General features: G+C 44.8%; 1 long non-coding RNA gene and 1 other non-coding gene across 2 annotated transcripts; one reads left to right on the top strand and one right to left on the bottom strand.

The window, feature by feature from the left end:
• Positions 1 to 6,174: 6,174 nt before the first annotated feature.
• On the top strand, positions 6,175 to 6,256 carry trnas-gcu (transfer RNA serine (anticodon GCU)). The gene has a single exon. It is a non-coding gene; the product is annotated as a tRNA-Ser (tRNA).
• An 8,708-nt stretch (positions 6,257 to 14,964) lies between these two features.
• On the bottom strand, positions 14,965 to 15,938 carry LOC145422323 (uncharacterized). The gene is made up of 2 exons (XR_013903614.1): positions 15,812 to 15,938; positions 14,965 to 15,213 (listed from the first exon to the last, which is right to left on the bottom strand). It is a non-coding gene; the product is annotated as an uncharacterized LOC145422323 (long non-coding RNA).
• Positions 15,939 to 19,532: the final 3,594 nt, after the last annotated feature.

The raw sequence follows: 19,532 nt of genomic DNA, 5'->3' as shown, positions 1-19,532 counted from the left end.
TTGGTCAGTTGGGGTATTTTTGGTACTCGCTGATCACCGATCAGGAGCAGGTCAGATCTGCTGCGTCGGTTACCATGGTGAACGCCATTATAAAACACAGAGTGAGGCTCAAGTCCTCCTTCAAAGCGCAGTCGTCTGATTTTCAGTCGTCCTGTCAGCCACACAGTTGTTACTGTAACACGCTTCTGTTCCTATTAATGTGGCCACTTTGACCCGAGCCCCGTACTGCTTCTCCAGTCGCTGAGGCGTCTGTCCCGTCTGCTGCTCATTTCCTCCCCATCAGATCAAAATTAATTCGATGGCCTATGGTTTTTCAGCAGACAGCTCTCTCTCTGGCTTTCCTTAGGCTCTTTGATCTGCATGCTCAGCTCTGATTGGTCAGTTTAAGAGGAGACCAGAAAACCTTTGAACCAAAAAAGTTTCATGCTCAGCGCCTAAATCCTAAAATCGGATGGTCACCATAGCGATGCACCATCATGACGAAGATCTCTGTCTCACTGTTGAATTGTGGCTTTGCTGTCTCCTCTGTGCCGCGTCCTCACTGTCAGTCTGTTTGTCATGATGAATGTTAGCGTGTTGGTCTGCTGTGACTGGTAAATGGTAAATGGCCTGTATTTATATAGCGCTTTACTAGTCCCTAAGGACCCCAAAGCGCTTTACATATCCAGTCATCCACCCATTCACACACACATTCACACACAGGTGATGGCAAGCTACATTGTAGCCACAGCCACCCTGGGGCGCACTGACAGAGGCGAGGCTGCCGGACACTGGCGCCACTGGGCCCTCTGACCACCACCAGTAGGCAACGGGTGAAGTGTCTTGCCCAACGACACCGGCAACCTTCCGATTACAAGGCGAACTCCCAACTCTTGAGCCACGATCGCCTGCAGCGGTCATCATCTCCAACCTGTCCTCTGGATCACGGACCCAGCTGCAGATTAGTCATTGAAGAACAAAACGCATTCTGACCCACAGTGAGAAAGTCACCTAGCATCAGGTTTAACCTTGAAGGTGGTTCAGTTCTTGGTGAGGTACGCCACCAGACCCCGGGCATGCCAGAGAGACAGCTGAGTGTGAAGGTAAAGGTGATTTAGCAGTCGATCGATGTCCTTACCCTCAGCTGTCATCACGGGCAGCAGAAATGAGCTTCGTCTGAAGGGTGAGGAGGGTGAGGAGCTCAGCCACGAGCTGCTACTCCACATCGAAGGGAGTCAGCGGAGGTGGCTCCAGCAGCCCTGCTGGGTGAGGTGATTCTGGCATGAGGAGAGACCGGGGCTGTGGATGGACGGACAGACCAACACATGGGTGGATGCTCACTGCAGCACAAAAGGCCCTTAGCTTTTGAGTGTGTGTGTGTGTGTGTGTGTTCAGGGGTATGTATGTGCATGGATATGAGTGTGTGTGGGTGGCTGCTGGCTTTTGTCATGGTGTGTGTGTGAGTGTGAGCTGTGTGGGTGCTGGCTGTTTGTATGCACTGCATGTGTGAAGAGAGGCTGCTGTATCTCAGCAGAATCTAACACACACACACACACACACAGAGGAATATAAAGAGGAGGGCATCAGGATTCAAGGCTGACTCTCAGGCCTGTGAGATAAAGAGCCACATACTGAAGCATCAACACCCTCAGATCCTCCAGTAATATTAATAACTCTCAGCACCATCGTGGATATTCACCAGCAGTCACCTGTGACGTTTACAAATGAGCAGCTCTTATAAGTCAGTGTGTGGGTTTTGGTATCTCCTCTATGCTGATGATATTCCACTTTAGCTCCCCCTCAGTCCCAACAAGTCCAGGTGGATAGCATCATCGTATCAATCAGGACATCAAGAACCGGATGGCTCAGAGCTTCCTTCGCCTGAATGAGGATAAGACAGGAACGCTCCTTTTCATCTCCTCTGACTCCATCAGAGGAGACATTCTGATCCGCTTGTCCACCGATGCCAAAAACCTCTGACCCCGGCTTTGACCTCAGGGTTTAAACAGAGCTTCTTTCACTGCCGCTCCATATCCGGGTCAGAGCTTCCTGTGAGAGATTGTGAAATTGTCGTTCATGCTCTCGTTTCCTGTCAGTTGTACACCTACACTGGTGTCAGTCGGGCCTCTCTGTCCCGCCTCCAGCTCTTCCACAATGCTGAGCTTCACTGCACCGGCTGCAGTCAGGTCTAGAAGCCCTCCACAGTCCGGGTCCTTCCCTCAGCATCCAGGTCCCTCCAGTCAGGTGCTCTGTGTTTGACCCAAACTGTGGAGTCTGCTCCCTCCACCGGCTCTGACTCCGTCTGATTTCTAGTTATTTCTTTTCCTTCACAGATCCTGGATTATTTCTTCAGGATTCAGGAATTAAACACTGAACAAGGATTATTTTCAGGCTCTCTGATGACTCCATGTGTTAGAACCTTTTGTTTTTATTCTTCACACGTATCCAGAAGGAAAACACTGGAAATTCGCAGCTGATTAAAAATATCGTCTGAAAAACTTCTTTAATAATGTTTCCATCATCTACCCGATCATCTGACATATTTCACAGAGGATAATAGTTTAGATTAACTTCTGAAAATACAAATATGAACATTCATGAATTCATATTTAATCTTTGTGCTGTGAAACTAAAGCGAACAAGGACACTAAAAGGTTTTAAACAGATTCTGTCTCAGTCGAGTTTCTGTCTTTGCTGTTTGTGGATGAATCACAGCCGTGGGCTTTTTCACAGCAGCAGGAAATAATTCCACTAATGGCGACTCCGATCCGGCGATCAGCGCGCTGTGCCTCGGTGATGTAATCAGCCTCACCTGCATTCAGACAGGTCAAAGTGATGCAGCAGGGGAGGATCACTCAACAATCTGCAGCACGTCCACGTGGCGTCTCCAAAGACAGAAATCCACCCGGTAACGATTCAGATCAATGATTTATTTACTCCAAAAGATCAATCAAAGCAGGCTGGGAGAAAGGAGAAGGAGGAAACCAGCCCGAAAGGACTCATTTCCTTACCACCTTAGCCCCTCCCACCAAAGATGCGAAGCAGGAGGTGAGGAAAGAGGGCGAAAAAGAGACATTGTTCCCTTTAAAGCATCATGTTTGACCAACTCTGCACTGACCCCTGATAAGAACACGAGCACAAACTAAAGAACGGCTCCTGTTTGAAGAGTCCTCCTCCTCGTGTGGTTTCCATATTCCAGCTGTGGCCACACCTCTTTCAGGAGAGACACACCTGTGCATACTCCTCTGTCTGTCTAATGCATTGCAGGATTTGAGAGGTCACCCGCAGGAGGTTAGACAGCGAGGCAAGCCAAGCAGCAAAAGTCCCAAAACCCCCTCAAAGCTCCGCGACACGAGGCTCCGCCCACTGTGCAGAGTGAAAAAAGGCTTTAGTTTGGCGGTGACTTTAACATACGTAATCTGATCTGTCCTCAGAGCCCTGGGGGTTGAGTTCAGTCAGCTGATGTAACCCTTCTGTGGGGTCTGTGGAGACACAGCCTGCACGAGCTGCAGTTCCTCCTACATCCAGCAGAGGCAGCAGTGAGCAGTGCCCATAGACTCCCACGTTAAAACTTTACAGCAGAAACAAACATGCTTACAGGACGATACAGGAGCTGTTTCTGTGGATAATTTCCCCCTCATAACGTTTTTATAACTCACATTCAAGTCTGCGCTATTAGGGGCGTGGCCTCTTTAACCCACAGCCTCCCTGTTTGTGCTGTCTGATCCTGTCGGAGCATCTTTAATGACATCGTGTGACCAAAAATATGGCCGCTGTGAGGTCACTGTGCCTACACAGCGTCCAGCCCGTCTCTGTTTCAGCGCTCGTGCATGCTGCGTAACGAGCCCAGCAGCCCGCAGTAAAGAGCGCACAGACGGAAGCTGTCACAGATAAACGGGCTCTTCAGTTTGTGTAGGAAGAGTAAAATGCAGGACCATTAGCGTACCGATCATCCTTTGTGCTCGCTGCATGTTTACCTCATAGGCAGAGCGCGATGAAGCATGATGAAGAGGAGGATTTTTAATGTCTGTCTGTGTGAGGGCAGACGGGCTACTTCTCTCTGACAGATTCATCCTGCTGCTTTTGTCAGAGAGAGTGAAAGAGATTCAGGCAGAAAAAGAATAGGATACAAGCTCCAGCATGAAGAGGAAGAGGAGATCAGGAGGTGCTGATTATATAAAACCCTCACAAATATCAGCTGAGCTATTTTAAACCCAGGCTCAGAGAAAGCAGCAGTGTGGGCTGATATGTTGGCCATCACAGCAAACCCAGCACTCGTGTGTGTGTGTGTGTGTGTGTGTGTGTGTGTGTGTGTGTGTGTGTGTGTGTGTGTGTGTGTGTGTGTGTGTGTTCCCTCCCTGCAGAAACCTGGCGGACTGGGACTTTAAAGCCAGGTTACATAATGTGTAACTGGAGCTTTTATCAGCGTAGAGCTCCTGCAGGTTCCTCCTGGTCGGAGCATGCCCAGTCCTGACTCAGAGAGGAGGCCCTACATCCGTGCGTGGAGGGCGTGCGGACGAGATGTCGGGAATGTTATTATACGCATGTGAATCTGTCAGCAGGGATTTGGACAATGAAATCAAAGACAAAGTGTCTGCTATTTCTGAACGCTGAAAGCTTCGCACTAAATGCTCTGCACTTCCACGCCGCCTTTTAACCCGAACAGGGCTGTTTGGTGCTTTCTAACTCACACTCCGAGCTGCTGGCAGGATCCAATCAGACACAAAAATGTCTACCTTTGGTTTTCTGAGCTGAAATCACACCAGTGTGCGCTAAAAGAGCACCTCAACAATTCGTCTGAGTACCATTTTACATCTTTTGCTTTATATAAACCGACTGGCAAATAAAACTGGCCAAGCGGCGAGAACACGAGCTGTTCGCCACCTGTGAAGGGCTGCGTTTGCACTCAAACCACAACCAGACGTCAAATGAATCTGAAAATGAGCAAAACAAGAAACGCAGAAAGCTGAGAACCGAACGAGGTTCTCCAGGCTGAGGAACCCCGAACTGATGAATGCTGGGCGCCAAATAAAAGAGATGATCCCCCATCATACGTGGATGTTCACAGCTCAGGCGGGAGAATCCAACCTGGTGGAAAAATAAATGCACACCTGCACAAAAAATAATTAATAGTGATAATAATGGTGACGGAGGTTCTGCGACACAGGAAGTGCTCACGAGGTGGAGGTTCAGAGGTCAGCAGTACCCGAGCCTTCAGGTACGTGAAGCCTTGAGCCGTCTCTGGTACAGTTTAGGGTTTACAAACTGTGACCTGGCCCGTTTCCTCCACACCTCTCCCACCCGTGGGAGCGCAGAGTCCGCGTCACACGCTCACCTACATATATTTATAACCACAAACCGATGTTCCCTTTTCTCCGAGCTTTACAGGAAGCTGGAGCTCCTCAGAAAGCTGCCAGCTCTCGGCAGAGACCCAGATCTTTTGCTGCTCGGCCCCGTCCTCACACTCTGTGCCGTTCACGTCTGCAAACGGCGAATAGTGCCAGCTGATCTGACACAGCCGCGTGACGTCCTCCCTCCCCGCGGAGGCCAGGTGTCGGGTTCACCTTGAAATTCTCCCACGCAAACAAAAAGCGGCGTTTAGAGAGCGAAGCTGGATGCTGGTTAAACATGACTCACTCCTGCTCTCACAGCGCCTCAGTGATCCTGCCTCAGATAAAAGCAGCAGAAGCCTCCAGGTGCAGCCAGGTGGAGCTCACAGCGCCCTCTGCTGGTGTAACTGTCGACACCCCACAGGCAGCTCCATCCACAACAAACGCGACACACAGGCAGATGCAGTTCGCACGTTTAATGATCTCAGACTTTGGCTCTGTTGTCACTGCCAATAAAAGTTTGTTGTACTTTGAAGTTCTGCTGAAATACTCTCGTTACTCGTTACATTACTGTCCCTGCTGTTAAACTTTTTATTATTTTTTAAATATATTTTTCACCTTTATTGCAGAGTTTCTGCCTCTCGTCATGAATGAGCACACGTGGAATCTGCCTCCACCTTCAGGTTTGTCCTGTGGTGGGCGCCTCCACACTCACTGACGGCTTCCTCACAAACGCGCGCGCGCACGCACGGCCCGAGTGATCCCCACAATCTCCGCGCACACTTTTCTCGTGTTTTTCCTCAATCCCACAATGTCTGACCTCCGCGCGCCTCTTTCCTGGGGGTTGATGCGGGTACGCCGATATGACGAGGTGGCCGAGTGGTTAAGGCGATGGACTGCTAATCCATTGTGCTCTGCACGCGTGGGTTCGAATCCCATCCTCGTCGGTCAGAAGTTTTCCCGCTTTACTTCAGCGCGTGCACGACCCGCTGCTCATCTTCATCCAGAAAAACACGGGGGAACTTCCGGCACCAGCTTTCACAATAAAATCACGCCATTATCGTTCTCAAAATCAGCTTCTTCTAAAATCCACAAATTATTCAATTCTCACATTTCTGAGCTGATCTCCTGACACCAGGGAGAGCTCCCGGGAATGATCTGCAGGGGGCGCTGTCGCGCTGGTTTCTGTTTCATCACATTAATGCTCAGGTCAATGTGCAGATTTATTCATACTGGCTCATTATAAACGCACAAAAATATAAAATCTTCTTCAGATAAATTAAAGCCAGAAGTTTATGATCAAATAAAAATTCACGCCTCATACGTGACTTCGTCTCATTATTATTATTACTGTTGTAGTTCCCGACATTGACCACAGGGGGACAGTGTTCCCTCATGGTTCAGCTGTTTCTGCTTCATGTGCTGTGTGGGGTTATTTCCTGTTTGTGATTTTGTTTTTAAATCCTACTGCTAAGATTAGTGATTCTAAAAGAAAACAACTATTTTACAGAGCAAAAAAGAGCACAAAATTCTAAAGGGAACATTTATTTTGTTTATTTTTATTTTATTAGTATTTTCCTTAAATGTGTCAAATATACAGTATACTTTCTCATTTAAATGTCCACTGAGCTGTTAGCCACATTGGTTACCAACCAAGAAGAAGCTTTGAGCCAGGAGGGAGGGGGTGAGTAGCTCAAATGTGCTGTTAGCATGTTAGCAGAGCGATTTTGTTTTTTGTTTTTTTAAACTTTATTTACAAACAACAGTATAACATACACCGTCATTAATCTGATTATGTTACATCCTCGGTTGAGCATTATAGCAAGAAAAAAAAACAAAAAAAACAAAAAAGCAATAAGCACAAAACTAAAAGAGTTAGTACAAAAAGAAAGAACAGTCACTGAAGGATTTGAACCAAAGGCAAAAAATAACATGAGCAAAAAGGGCAGTCATGATTATAAAATAGGGAGGGTTTTTTTTTAACATAGATTAAACTCTTTAAATAAAACAACAAGTTTATGGGCTTTCTTAGTATTCACGAGTTTCAGCGACTTAGCCCAGAGTTTAAAGTCATTCAGCCATCTGTTTATACATGGTTTAGCTTTAAAGTATCTGCATTTGTGAATAAAAAAATTTCCCATTAACAAAAACGTCCTAATCAACAGGTCAAAATCTGCATTCTCAGCAAGTATTCCAAATTTTATTACTGTCACCGTCAAATGTGGTAACTGAATTCTCCTGGACTGTAGCCAGCTCCACATGTCAGTCCAGAAGGAGTGCACTGATTCACAGTTGAAAAACAAGTGATCCAGACTTTCAATATCATTTTCACAAAATGTGCAGGCGTTCACTTTAAGTTAAATTTCCGTCTTAAGAATTCATTGGTTGGATAAACCTCATTAATGATTTTAAAGTGAACCTCTTTTACTTTAGGGGAAAGAGGAAGTGAGATATACTTTTTTCTTATCGCGTTAACCTCCATGGTCTCAAATTCTTTAAGGATATAATTTCTTTTAACCGGATTTGGGCAAATTTCGTTTATCAAAATATTCCTGATCACTTTGTTTGTAAACCTGCTGTCACCAAATTCAACTCCAGCTATGCAGAGCTGCCTCAGTCCAGGAGAAATTTTAGAGTGCACAATATCTTCTTTTATTGTTGATCTCAAAGGGACTGGGATGGCTTTCACTGGGGATTTATATCTCTTAACAGTACATCTTACATCAAATTTCTCACAAAACGTCTCATGTTTTAATAAGACCCCATTATCATCCATAAAATGAGCTACAGCCCAAATCCCTTTAGATCTCCATTCATCCACGTACACAGATTTCCTACACAAACGGATATACCTGTTGTTCCATATAGGGGTATTGTGAGGAGTAAAGTTATGTTTATAGATTAATTTCCAGTAGAGAAGGACCTGCTGATGGAAAGCTGAGAGTTTAACAGGTAACGAACTGCAATCAAAGTCACAACGTAACAAAAAGTCTATTCCACCCATTTTGCCAAAAATCACATTGGGAATAATGTTCCAAAATGAATGTTCCTAATGAAAGATCTTAACCATTTCAATTTTAGTACACCATTCTTAACATCAAAGTCAATGGCATTAGCCCCACCCTCTTCATAATTCTTAATCATATCATTTTTCTTTATATAATGACATTTGTTCCTCCATATGAACCTAAAATTAAGATTATTTATAGATTTAATTAGTTTTGGAGGTATGGGCAGAGAAAAGGCTGGATACATTAGTCTGGACAGACTGTCCATTTTGGTTAGCAAGATTCTCCCAAACAGAGTTATGTCCCTTTGCAGCCACCTGTTTAAAATTGACTTACACTTTTCTATATTGGTACAGATATTTTTATTTTCTGTTGATGTCTTATCCTTGCAAATTACAATGCCTAGATACTTAACCTCTTTTTTGATCTGTATATTATTTATTGCTTGCAGGGGACACTCATACAGAGAGAGATTTTCGCATTTATTAATATTCAGCTGTAGGCCAGAAGCTTTGGAGAAGTGGTTGATCGCCTGTAAAGGAATCTGGTCCTCATTTCTTAGAAACAGGGTGGTATCATCTGCGAGCTGACCGATTATTATCTGTTCACCCATCACAGTTAACCCCTCACCGCCTTTGCCTCCGCGAACACATTGGACTACAAACACGCACATTACCAACTCCGGAAGACAATCAAAGCAGCCAAACGTGAGTACAGGGACAGGGTGGAGCAACAGTTTGACAACCCTCGGAGTATGTGGCAGGGACTAAACACGATCACAGACTTTAGAGGGAGACCCAGCACACCGCAGACCACGGCCTCTCTGTGTGAGAATCTAAACATATTCTACGCTAGATTCGACACAGCGAACACCATGAGACCGGACAGTTATGTGCGCACCACGGATGACGTCAGTGCGCACACTGTGTCTGAGGAGGATGTGCGGAAGTGCTTCAGGAAGGTGAACGCACGCAAAGCTACTGGTCCGGACGGGATTCCCGGCCGCGTCCTCAGGTCATGCGCGGCTCAGCTGGCTGGAGTGTTCACGCACATCTTCAACCTTTCCCTCTCTCTGTCTGTAGTCCCAGCCTGCTTCAAAATGGCCACCATCGTCCCTGTACCCAAATCCTCCACCATCTCCTCATTGAACGACTGGCGACCTGTAGCCCTGACCCCCATCGTAAGCAAATGCTTCGAGAAGCTGGTCAGGGACTTCATCTGCTCTGCACTACCCGACTCACTGGACCCTCTACAGTTCGCATACCGCCACAACAGGTCCACTGATGATGCCATAGCCCTGACACTACATACTGCCCTGTCACACCTGGAGAAGAGAGACACGTATGTGAGAATGCTGTTTGTAGATTACAGCTCAGCATTCAATACCATCGTTCCCTCGAAGCTGGACAGGAAACTGCAGGATCTAGGACTGAGCAGCTCCCTCTGCAGCTGGATCCTTAGCTTCCTGTCTGACAGACGCCAAGTGGTCAGACTGGGCAGCATCACCTCATCCCCCATCACACTGAACACTGGTGCTCCACAGGGGTGTGTACTGAGCCCTCTCCTGTACTCACTCTACACCTACGACTGCACAGCCACTAACAACTCCAACATCATTGTGAAGTTTGCGGACGACACTACAGTGGTGGGTCTTATCACCAATGGTGATGAGACGGCTTACAGGGAGGAGGTCAGCGCCCTGACCCACTGGTGTCAAGACAACCATCTCACCCTCAACGTCGCAAAGACAAAGGAGTTGATAGTGGACTTCCGGAGGTGCAGAGAAGTACACACCCCCATCACCATCAACGGCGCTGCTGTGGAGAGAGTGAGCAGCTTCCGGTTCCTTGGAGTACATCTGGCTGAGGATCTTACGTGGTCAGTACACATAAACAAAACAGTGAAGAAGGCGCAGCAGCGCCTCTTCTTTCTCAGGAGACTGAAAAGATTCGGCATGAGCCCCCGCATCCTCAGGACCTTCTATCGCTGTGCCATTGAGAGCATCCTCACTGGATGCATCACCACCTGGTATGGCAACAGCACCGCCTACAACTGCAAAGCTCTCCAGCGAGTAGTGCGGTGCTCTGAACGGATAATTGGCGGTGAGCTTCCCTCCCTCCAAGACATCTACAGGAAGCGGTGCCTGAGGAAAGCGGGGAGGATCATCAAGGACTCCAGTCACCCCAGCCATAAACTGTTCAGACTGCTTCAATCAGGAAGGAGGTTCTGCAGCATCCGGTCCCGTACCAGCAGACTGAGAGACAGCTTCTTCCACCAGGCCATCAGACTGCTGAACACTTCATAGACACCTCACCTCCACTACTGGAACTTCAACATTATGCACTCCATACTGTACAGTAATGCCACTGTTTTGCACATATTCAACTCTGTATATTTTATATATTTTATTTATTGTTTACTCTATTTAATTTGTAAAATATGTGTACACACACACACACACACACGTAGAAAAATATTTAGTATACACATCCAGAAATGCATATACTATTATATATTGTACATATATTTATTAGTTTCAGATGTAGCCATTCTTGTATTTTGCTTGTTTACATTATTGTATTTTGCACAACTCTGTTGCTTGTGAAGCTCGCACACAAGAATTTCACTCACATGTGCTGTACCAATGTACCTGCACATGTGATGTGACAATAAAAGTGATTTGATTTGATTTGATTTGTGACTGTTTTTAATCAAAATAGACAACAGCTCAGCAACCATGATGAACAGAAGTGGTGAGCTGTGAATTCATGGATTTTTTTTTCACATTCTGTCTCTCACAGTTGAAGTGTACCTCTGGTGCAAATTACTGACCTCTGTCATCATTTTAAGTGGGGGAACTTGCACAATCGGTGGCTGACTAAATACTTTTTTGCCCCACTGTACATCCCTGCCTTATCCCTCTATTAACCTCAAACCCTGAACATGTACCATGTTCTAGCAAAACAGAGCTGTTAATGTCATTATATAGCATCTCTATAACACTGATAAATTCCTCTCCAAAACCAAAAGACTGCAGAGTTTTTAATATGAACGTATGTTCAACTGAGTCAAATGCTTTGTAAAAATCCAAGAACAGGATGTATCCTCTCTCTTGGATTAATTCACTGTATTCAAGGAGATCCAAAACCAGCCTAATATTGTTATGAATTAGTCTTCCTTTCAAAAAACCTGATTGTGTTTCACTGATAATGTTTGACATGCCTTTCTTTAGCCTCTCAGCTACAGCTCCAGACAGGATCTTATATGAATGTGAATTCTCCTGGACTGTAGCCAGCTCCACATGTCAGTCCAGATGTTAGCAGAGCGATGCTACTGTGAACCAAGGAGCTATTGTCTTGATGTGTACGGAGCCCCGCAGGGGACATGGGAGAAAAAAAATTAAGACGGACTTTTGCGAGATCTCGCAAAACAAACTCGGGATCTCGCAAAACTTTTTGAGATCTGGCAAAAGTTGAATTCCAACAATAGCAGCTACTTAGTTGTAATATTACTCTTTCTGGGTCACAAAATACACTTTTAAGATACTTTGAGGCGTGAATGTAGTTGTGTAAACGTCAGATATCTGCTCAGTTTACAAGACATCACATATTTGCAAAAGTGCTCCGACGTTTTCGGAGATGTATGAAACTTTTGTGAGATCTCGCAAAAGTCCGTCTTAATTTTTTTTTTCTCCCATGTCCCGTGCGGGGCTCCGCATGATGTGAGCTTCTACTCAGGGTTTTTTCTTCCAGTTCAGAGCAGAAATGTTTTTGTTAAGATACTGGATGTTGTGTTTTTCTCCACAATATTAATTATAAGCTAGATATATTTCTACTAATGAAATTAGTTTGCTAACAGCAACAGGGATGAGTCAGTGAGTCAGTTGGGCTTGTGAATCATGATTCATGGGTCAATAAAGTGATTCTCGAGTACTGAACGATTCATTCATGATTCGCGCATCACTACATATAAGTGCTGGCTCTGTGATGATGTCATCTTTACGGCTCAGAGCTGTTCATGAAAAGAAGCACATTTCATTGGTAGAAGTGTTTTTCCCACTGTTACGGCATGCTGCACTTTATTCGTGACTTTAAAACTGACCACAGACATTTTCTGTATGAAAACAAATTTTACTGGACGGTTTTTACATGTTTGGATCTTTTTGTTTGGGTAAAAACAAAAAGAGTCATATTCAGAGGGTAATAAGATCCTGTGTTTCGTCTTTAAATGGAGTTGAAAATTGTTTGAAAAGGGTTAACTTTGGTTTTTAGTGATTTCAGAGGAGGGGAACGACACCCAGGTAATCACATATCATTTATTTTAAAATTATTAAGAAAATAAGCGTGGATAGACCGTGTTCCATTAAGTTAAGTGTTTTACTTTGTGCTTGTGGAACAAAATTCCATGTAATCGAATTACTTAAAGCCCCCTAAGTCACAGCTCGATGTAAACAACTTCCTGTAGAACAAAAACAGCTGTTCTGATCCAGGTCGATGATTATCAGGACAGCTGGATTACTGCAGGCTTAAAACAGCCAGAAGCATCACAGCCTGTTCCATCAAAACCAGTGTGATAAACCAGAGTGGAAGACCCTCTGTTATAGAAGAGTACACACACACACCTTCCTCGCTGGCTGTTGGTGGAAAGAGTGAGATCACCAGGTGAGTCTCGGCCCGTACAGGTGGTGTTCGATGTCAGAGGCCACGCTGCAACTTTAGAGCTTCAGTTCATCAGACGCACTGTTGTGAGTGGCGTGCACGTGTTTGTTGGCGGTTAGGGTTGCCAACTCCCTGAAAAATAAATAAGGGACACCTCGTGGCCAGGGCCGGGCGACCCAGTTGTCTTCACCCTTCCCAGTGTGGTGAATTTTCTAGCTCTTTTTTTTGTGTGTGAAATTATTTTTTTAACCATTTGACTTGAATTTGATTTAAGTAGATGCATATTCTTTGTGATATGAACACATGTGAAACAAATGATCATTTAGCCATTTATTTTTTAGCTCAAAATGACATTAACACGATAAAACAGGTCTCCTTCTTAAACAGAAGCCTGTCATGCTTAACTTTTGAGAATATAAGTAAATATTTCTTTAAAAGCACTCTGTCCTGCTTAACTTAAAATAATAGAAAACAATAGAAAGAAAAACATTCTTGTAACAGTGCACATTTAGTGCATTTAGTACAATTGGCTTAATGCTAATCAGCTGCTCCTGTTTGTAAACCCGCTTGTTCCCATGATTACGCATCTTAACTCATCATCATTATTCATCTATGTATTACTTTTATGTATTAGTCATCTATTTGTTGTACTCATCTATCCTTACAGTTGTTTATTACACAAAATAAATTATATTATCACACTCCTGGCCACATAGCGCTGATATTCACTGCACATGCCCATATTAACTTTTTCCAGCCAGGTGTTTTCCTTTTCCCATTTTTCCCTTTCTCTGAACAAACATTGCTGCTCTAATGCTGGGCTTACACTGTGCGGTTTTAGGCCCATTTTGAGCCGATTTTTGAGTGATCGGACCGATTTTGGCCTTCATCGTGCATCGTGTAGTATACGTGGGGTAACGAGAAGTGATTAACACCTCACGACCAGCTCCCGATCATCAATCGCTCGTGAGGGTCTCATCACAGCCGCTCACACTGCTCGCGCGCAAACACGTAAACGTTGGTGTAAAAGATGGAGCAGCACGGCTGTGCAGCGTGTGATCTGGACACAAGCGATGGAGGTACACAACCGTGAAAATAGTTGGATCGACACTGCTGCTCAGTCACAGCTGCCCGATCAATGTTTTTCATTAGCAATTTAGCAAAGTTGATGGTGGTGGTGTGCGTGTCTGTGTGAGTGAGTGAAAGACGGAGAGAGAGAGCGCGACAGATTTTCTGTTATAACCTTCATGTTATGGAGGCACAGTGTGAGCACTCAGGTCGCATCAGAGCATCGGGCGGTATAGTGTGAGACCCTGCATCGTGACCTACCAACTGCGAGTCAATCGTGCAGTTTGAGCAGGAGCTGAATAACGTGACTGAAAAAAATTGCACAGTGTTTGCCCAGCTTTAGGTGTACTGTCGTCCGAGACTTGCACCGCAGTGTCGGGGTTTGTTTCCCTGTTGGCCGTGCTTCTTGTTGTGGTCATCTGTTGTCCTCCGGTATTTTCTCCGTAAGCGACCTTTCCTCGACCAATGAGATGAGCGGTAATCTGAATTGTCATACTCGTAAGTGTGCTGTCAGCTCATTGGTCACAAAGCAGGAGAGGGGCTGGGAATTATGTTTTCAAACAAAGCGTTAATTCCATTAAAAGTTATAGACTACACAGTAAATCCAGCATGTCCAAATTAACACTGTCGGATTTGATTTCAACACTATTAAAGTGTCTATATGGGTCCACACCAGAGAGTGTTAATTTAACTCTTTTTGGAGAGTTGGTACGTTAACTCTGATTTAGTGTTAAACACCAAATCTGTCTGGAGTTGATAATTTAACACTTGGTGTTAAGAGTTTATATATTAACTCTCAAAGAGTATTTTAGTTTAACTACGTAAGAGTTATCTTCTAATTCATTCTAAAAAGCGGGAATTTTACTGTTCTGAACTTCTAGAAATTTCTTTTGGAAATAAACATTTACTAAAAAGATGCAATGGTTTTTGAAAAACATTTATTCTGAACTGTGCACCACAATTTCAAAACATTTTCTGAAAGATGTAACAGTATACATGTTCTCACTTTCATTAGAATTTTGTTTATCAAAAGGTCTGACATGGTAAATGCAAATAACAGCATTCTCATCACTTATTTCTTCAATACAATATGCATGTCCTTCATTCATCCCTTTGTGGAATTTCAACGCACTTCTGCTCTCCCCCATATTCCATCTTCACAAGCATATCCTGTGTGGAGATCGAATAAAAATTAGTTGACACTAATTAATGGCACAAATAATCCAGTAATCAATTGCAGCACAGTAAAAAAAAAAAAAAGGAATCCTCTTTCAGCCATTACTTGTGTAAAGTATTTTCCCAAAAAACAAGGACACAGGCAACAGGTAATACTGAACTAAATGTAAAACCTCAACCTTTTTCATTTTTACCTAAACCGTGTGCACAAAACTCTGGAGGGATCTATGCTAACGTAGAATCCAGTCAGGACGTCTGCTACTGCTGTTTGCTCGTTTTTTTTTAGTTTTTTTTTTTTATGGGCGATCGTTTTCAGGCTTCAAGTAGCACCATTATACCAACATTTCACATTCTAGACATTGTTTTAGGTGTATTTGACCAAAAGTTTGACTGAAAATTTACATGCAAGCTTTTTTTCAAGGCTGTGGTATTTGCCCGCAAACAATACCTTTCAGCTAGCTAAAACAGAATATTATGCTATCAGCGAGCAACATGGCTAATGCCTTTCACACAGCTTTGTCTCAACTCCAAAGAGCCACAGAAGTAAAAGCTCATAATAATAATTGAAACAATCTTTGAAAAAATGACTTACCAAGCATGGCAAACAACTCAAATATGTAGAGCAAAATGTTCTGAAACGGCTTCACTTCAGCTTCGATTGGAGCCGTGCTGGGGGCGGAGTCTGTGAATTTACTCTGTTGGTGTCATAGCCCCTCTAGGAGTTCAGAGTTAAGACGTCAAGAGTTAATGTTTCCATTGTAACACCTCCAGATTTGACAGAGAAACACTCATTTTTAACACTCGATTTTAACTACTATCATTTTACACCTCAGAGTTACATTAAAAGAATGTGACTCTGCTTAGAGTAAAATTAACTCTACTTTTGCAAGGAGACTATTAACACCAAAAAATTTAACACTTTTGAATTTGCTGTGTACTTTTGATTCTCACTGTATTACGGGACAAAGTGCGTCCCTTATTAGCTCAATACGGGACGTGTACTTTTGTTTCGAAATACGGGACGATTCCGTTTTTTAAGGGACGGTTGGCAACCCTATTGGCGGTGGACTGAACGCGCTGCACTGTCTGGACATTTGACAGTGAGCCAATCAGCACACTGCAATAACTGCCCCTCCCCCTCCTCCATGTGCACAGACTTCATTAGGTGAGCAGGAAGTGGGACTGGATAAAGGAGCTTTTTAAAAGAGAACGTGACTGGAAACTGAAGTCTCGGGTTTAGGGTTTGCGGTCCCGCCATCACTTCCTGCTCCGATGATCATGTCCAACGTCCATGGCTGCAGATCAGATCTCACCTGTGAATATTTTACAGGAGGATTCATCAGGCGACAGAGGCAGCTGAGAAATGCATTTATTTAAATTCAAGTAGATTTTATCAGAGACGGGACAATAAACCGAAAACTCCGACATCAGGCCTCACATACAGCTGCAAAAAACTGCAAAAAACTGCAAAAAAAAAAAAAATATAATAATAATAATAATAATAATGCTTTAGGGACATTTTAAAGACATCCTGTGGGGCTGTGCCAAACTTGCAGTTCCTCTGATGTCCAGCAGGGGCTCCAGCAGCGAGTCAGTCTCATAGACTCCCATGTTAAAACTTTACTGCAGTTATTATCATTCAAGAATCAACTGTAATTATAAATTGACTGAATCCATTCTGGCTTGTTTCTTTTCTGAGGTTAAACCTGCACCTAAAATATTTACTGTGACGTCTGATTTCAGTTTTAATCAGTTTTTAATGTGTTTATTGATTTATGTTAATCTGATGCTGTAAAAGCCTCCAGCCCTGTGCAAACGTCACAGTTTCCTTTCTGCGCTTCTTTAAAGGCTCTGTGTTTGTGCACTGGTGATGGGTGGCTCTTCGTCTGCAGTGAATGAGCTGATGAAGAGTCTGAGTCCTCGCCGGCCTGCCATGGAGTACTGTTACAGATCAGGTGACTCCTCGGGGCTGAGCTGGGACGTGGGTGAAGGAGGCGCCCGTCTCTCGGAGCGTTTAAAAGAAGGTGGAGGGCTCGCGTCCGATCCATCTGGTGAGCCAACAGCAAACAGGAGCGATGAGAAGTTCGGATGCAGCCGTGCATAGACAACACGATCGGTTTCATTTAAAGAGGAGCGGGAAGTCCGGGCGCCAGGGTCTGCCTATCAGCGAGGAGACGAGTCAGACTCTGGAGATTAGTGTCCGGCGGATCAACAGATCATCTTCTAACCTTCACACCGTGAGCAGGTTAAACACGGGTCAGTGGTCATCACAGATGGGCCAGTCTGAGCTGAAACAAGCTGCTAACATCCCTCTGCCGCCCATCAGGGGCTGCAGACCCGGCAGAGGAGAAGTCCCTGCAGCTCCGCCTGCCATCAGAAATACGATCCTTCATGTGTTTGTGGCAAAGTGGGGGAAACCAATCCAACAGTCAGACAGACTCAGCGAAATCCACAGCAGACCGGCACTTGCTGAGCGGCTGGAACAGCAGAAGAAGAGCGATGACATCACTGGTGTGGACGGTGGCCGTACGACAACGATGCCGGTCATAGTTAAAGATGACGGCGGCGCCTGTGAGGAGCGGCGACGGCAGAGAGAGTTCTGCTCCGATGACTCAGCTGCTGAAACATCATCTGAGGACTCAGAGGTCAGAGGTCACGCAGAGACACTGGAGGAGGACGATGGCGGTGATGACGAGTACTACAGCGAGCAGAGGATCACAGAGTGGATCCTCCAGGTCAACTCGAGCCTCTTCTCTACAGGAAACACTCAGAGAGGCGCCGAGCCTGCAGAGGAGCGCGACGTGGCCACCATAAAGATCATCTACAGCGGGGACTGAACTCCCAGCTCAGTCTCCTCCTCCTTTCACAGGACGCTCACAACCAAGGAGGAGCCCGAGGTCCTCGAGGAGCAACGCTGGCAAAAATAACAGAAAACGTTTCAGCAAATAGAACAGCTGTAATCTGGGACACTGGTGATACCAGCTCCAATTCACTTTAATTCAAATAATTTCATGTATATAAAGAAATAACTGTGTAATTACATGAGTAATTTAAACTTGGTACTGTGGCCCACCTGCAGTACCATCGCACCCCACCGGGGGGGCACAGTGCATTAATTTAAATAAAATGTAATCAACCTGGACGAGTGTCAGCAGATCCTTTCAGATCTCACCGAGGCTTTGCTCCGACCGATGTTCTTCATCAGAAACAGAGCTTTTGATTGGTCAGTGACGTCCTGGGCTGAACGTTTCTCTGTAGCTTCTGCGCAGGTTAAATTCCCACAATCCTGTTCTGTGCGAAACCAGAGAGCAGGAGCATAAATCCTGCATACATGGGGCATAAATCAGTTCTATTAAATATTATTTATATAGCGTTAAATGAACATCAGCTTTTATTCACGGAGGCTCAAACGAGAGACTAACCCGGCTCGGTCATTCTCACCAGATTGTCTCGATGGGCGGGGTTAGTGCTGATGACTCAAACTGCGATCTTGTCCTAATCCCAACAATACGAAGTTAAAAAGACCGAAGTTAAGTAGCAGATAAAAAATAACTGTCCGTTATCTACGTTCACTTATCCTAACATCAGCCTGTTTCAAATGGCTGAGTTCACCCAGGGTCTAACCTGTACGTTCAAGGGGCGGGGCTAGCGGCATCTGACCAATCAGAAACATGGATAAATGTGCTCACAGCAGAGCAGCTGATTTCACAAAGGAGGACCGGTGTGTGTGTGTAAACACTGCTGTATTAATAAAGTTTAGCCTGTTTGAAGCCGACTGTGTGACAGAACAGACTGATTCATATCTCAGCTCTGTCTCGACGATCGAGTGTTTCATTAATGTGTTAAGGACGGTCTTAGCTTTTATCCTCTGAGCTGCAGACTCGGTGGAGTTTAACACTGAGAGGAAAGAATAAAACCTCTTTAAACGCTGACAGAACAAAAACTGCTGAACAGCTCAGAGGGAGTGTGACGCTAATTTCCAGAGATCTGATTGGTCAGTTATTTCATACCTGCTGATCTGTAATCTAGAAACTCCCCTACTCCTGGGCAACATCAGTTGCCATGATGATAAACCCTAATAAGAAGGATCCGCCTTCACAGTACAGGAAACCCAGAGCTAATCCTGGAAAAGGAGAAATCCTGCCTAATAGTGCAGACCTTAGGGTGACATTATGACTCCGCCTCTCCGACCTGACGTGGATGCTGTGGGTTTGTAAAGGAGGACAAAACAGAAACACATAACTTATTTTTAGAACCGGGGGTCTGAAGGTGCACACTCAGAGGACAGCTTCCTGCTCCGTCCCGACTCTAAC

The sequence above is a fragment of the Astatotilapia calliptera genome, chromosome 19 (genome assembly GCF_964374335.1).
Source record: "Astatotilapia calliptera chromosome 19, fAstCal68.1, whole genome shotgun sequence".
NCBI lineage: Eukaryota > Metazoa > Chordata > Actinopteri > Cichliformes > Cichlidae > Astatotilapia > Astatotilapia calliptera.
Note: the sequence above shows the minus strand (reverse complement) of the source record. Positions and strands in the feature narration are given on the sequence as shown.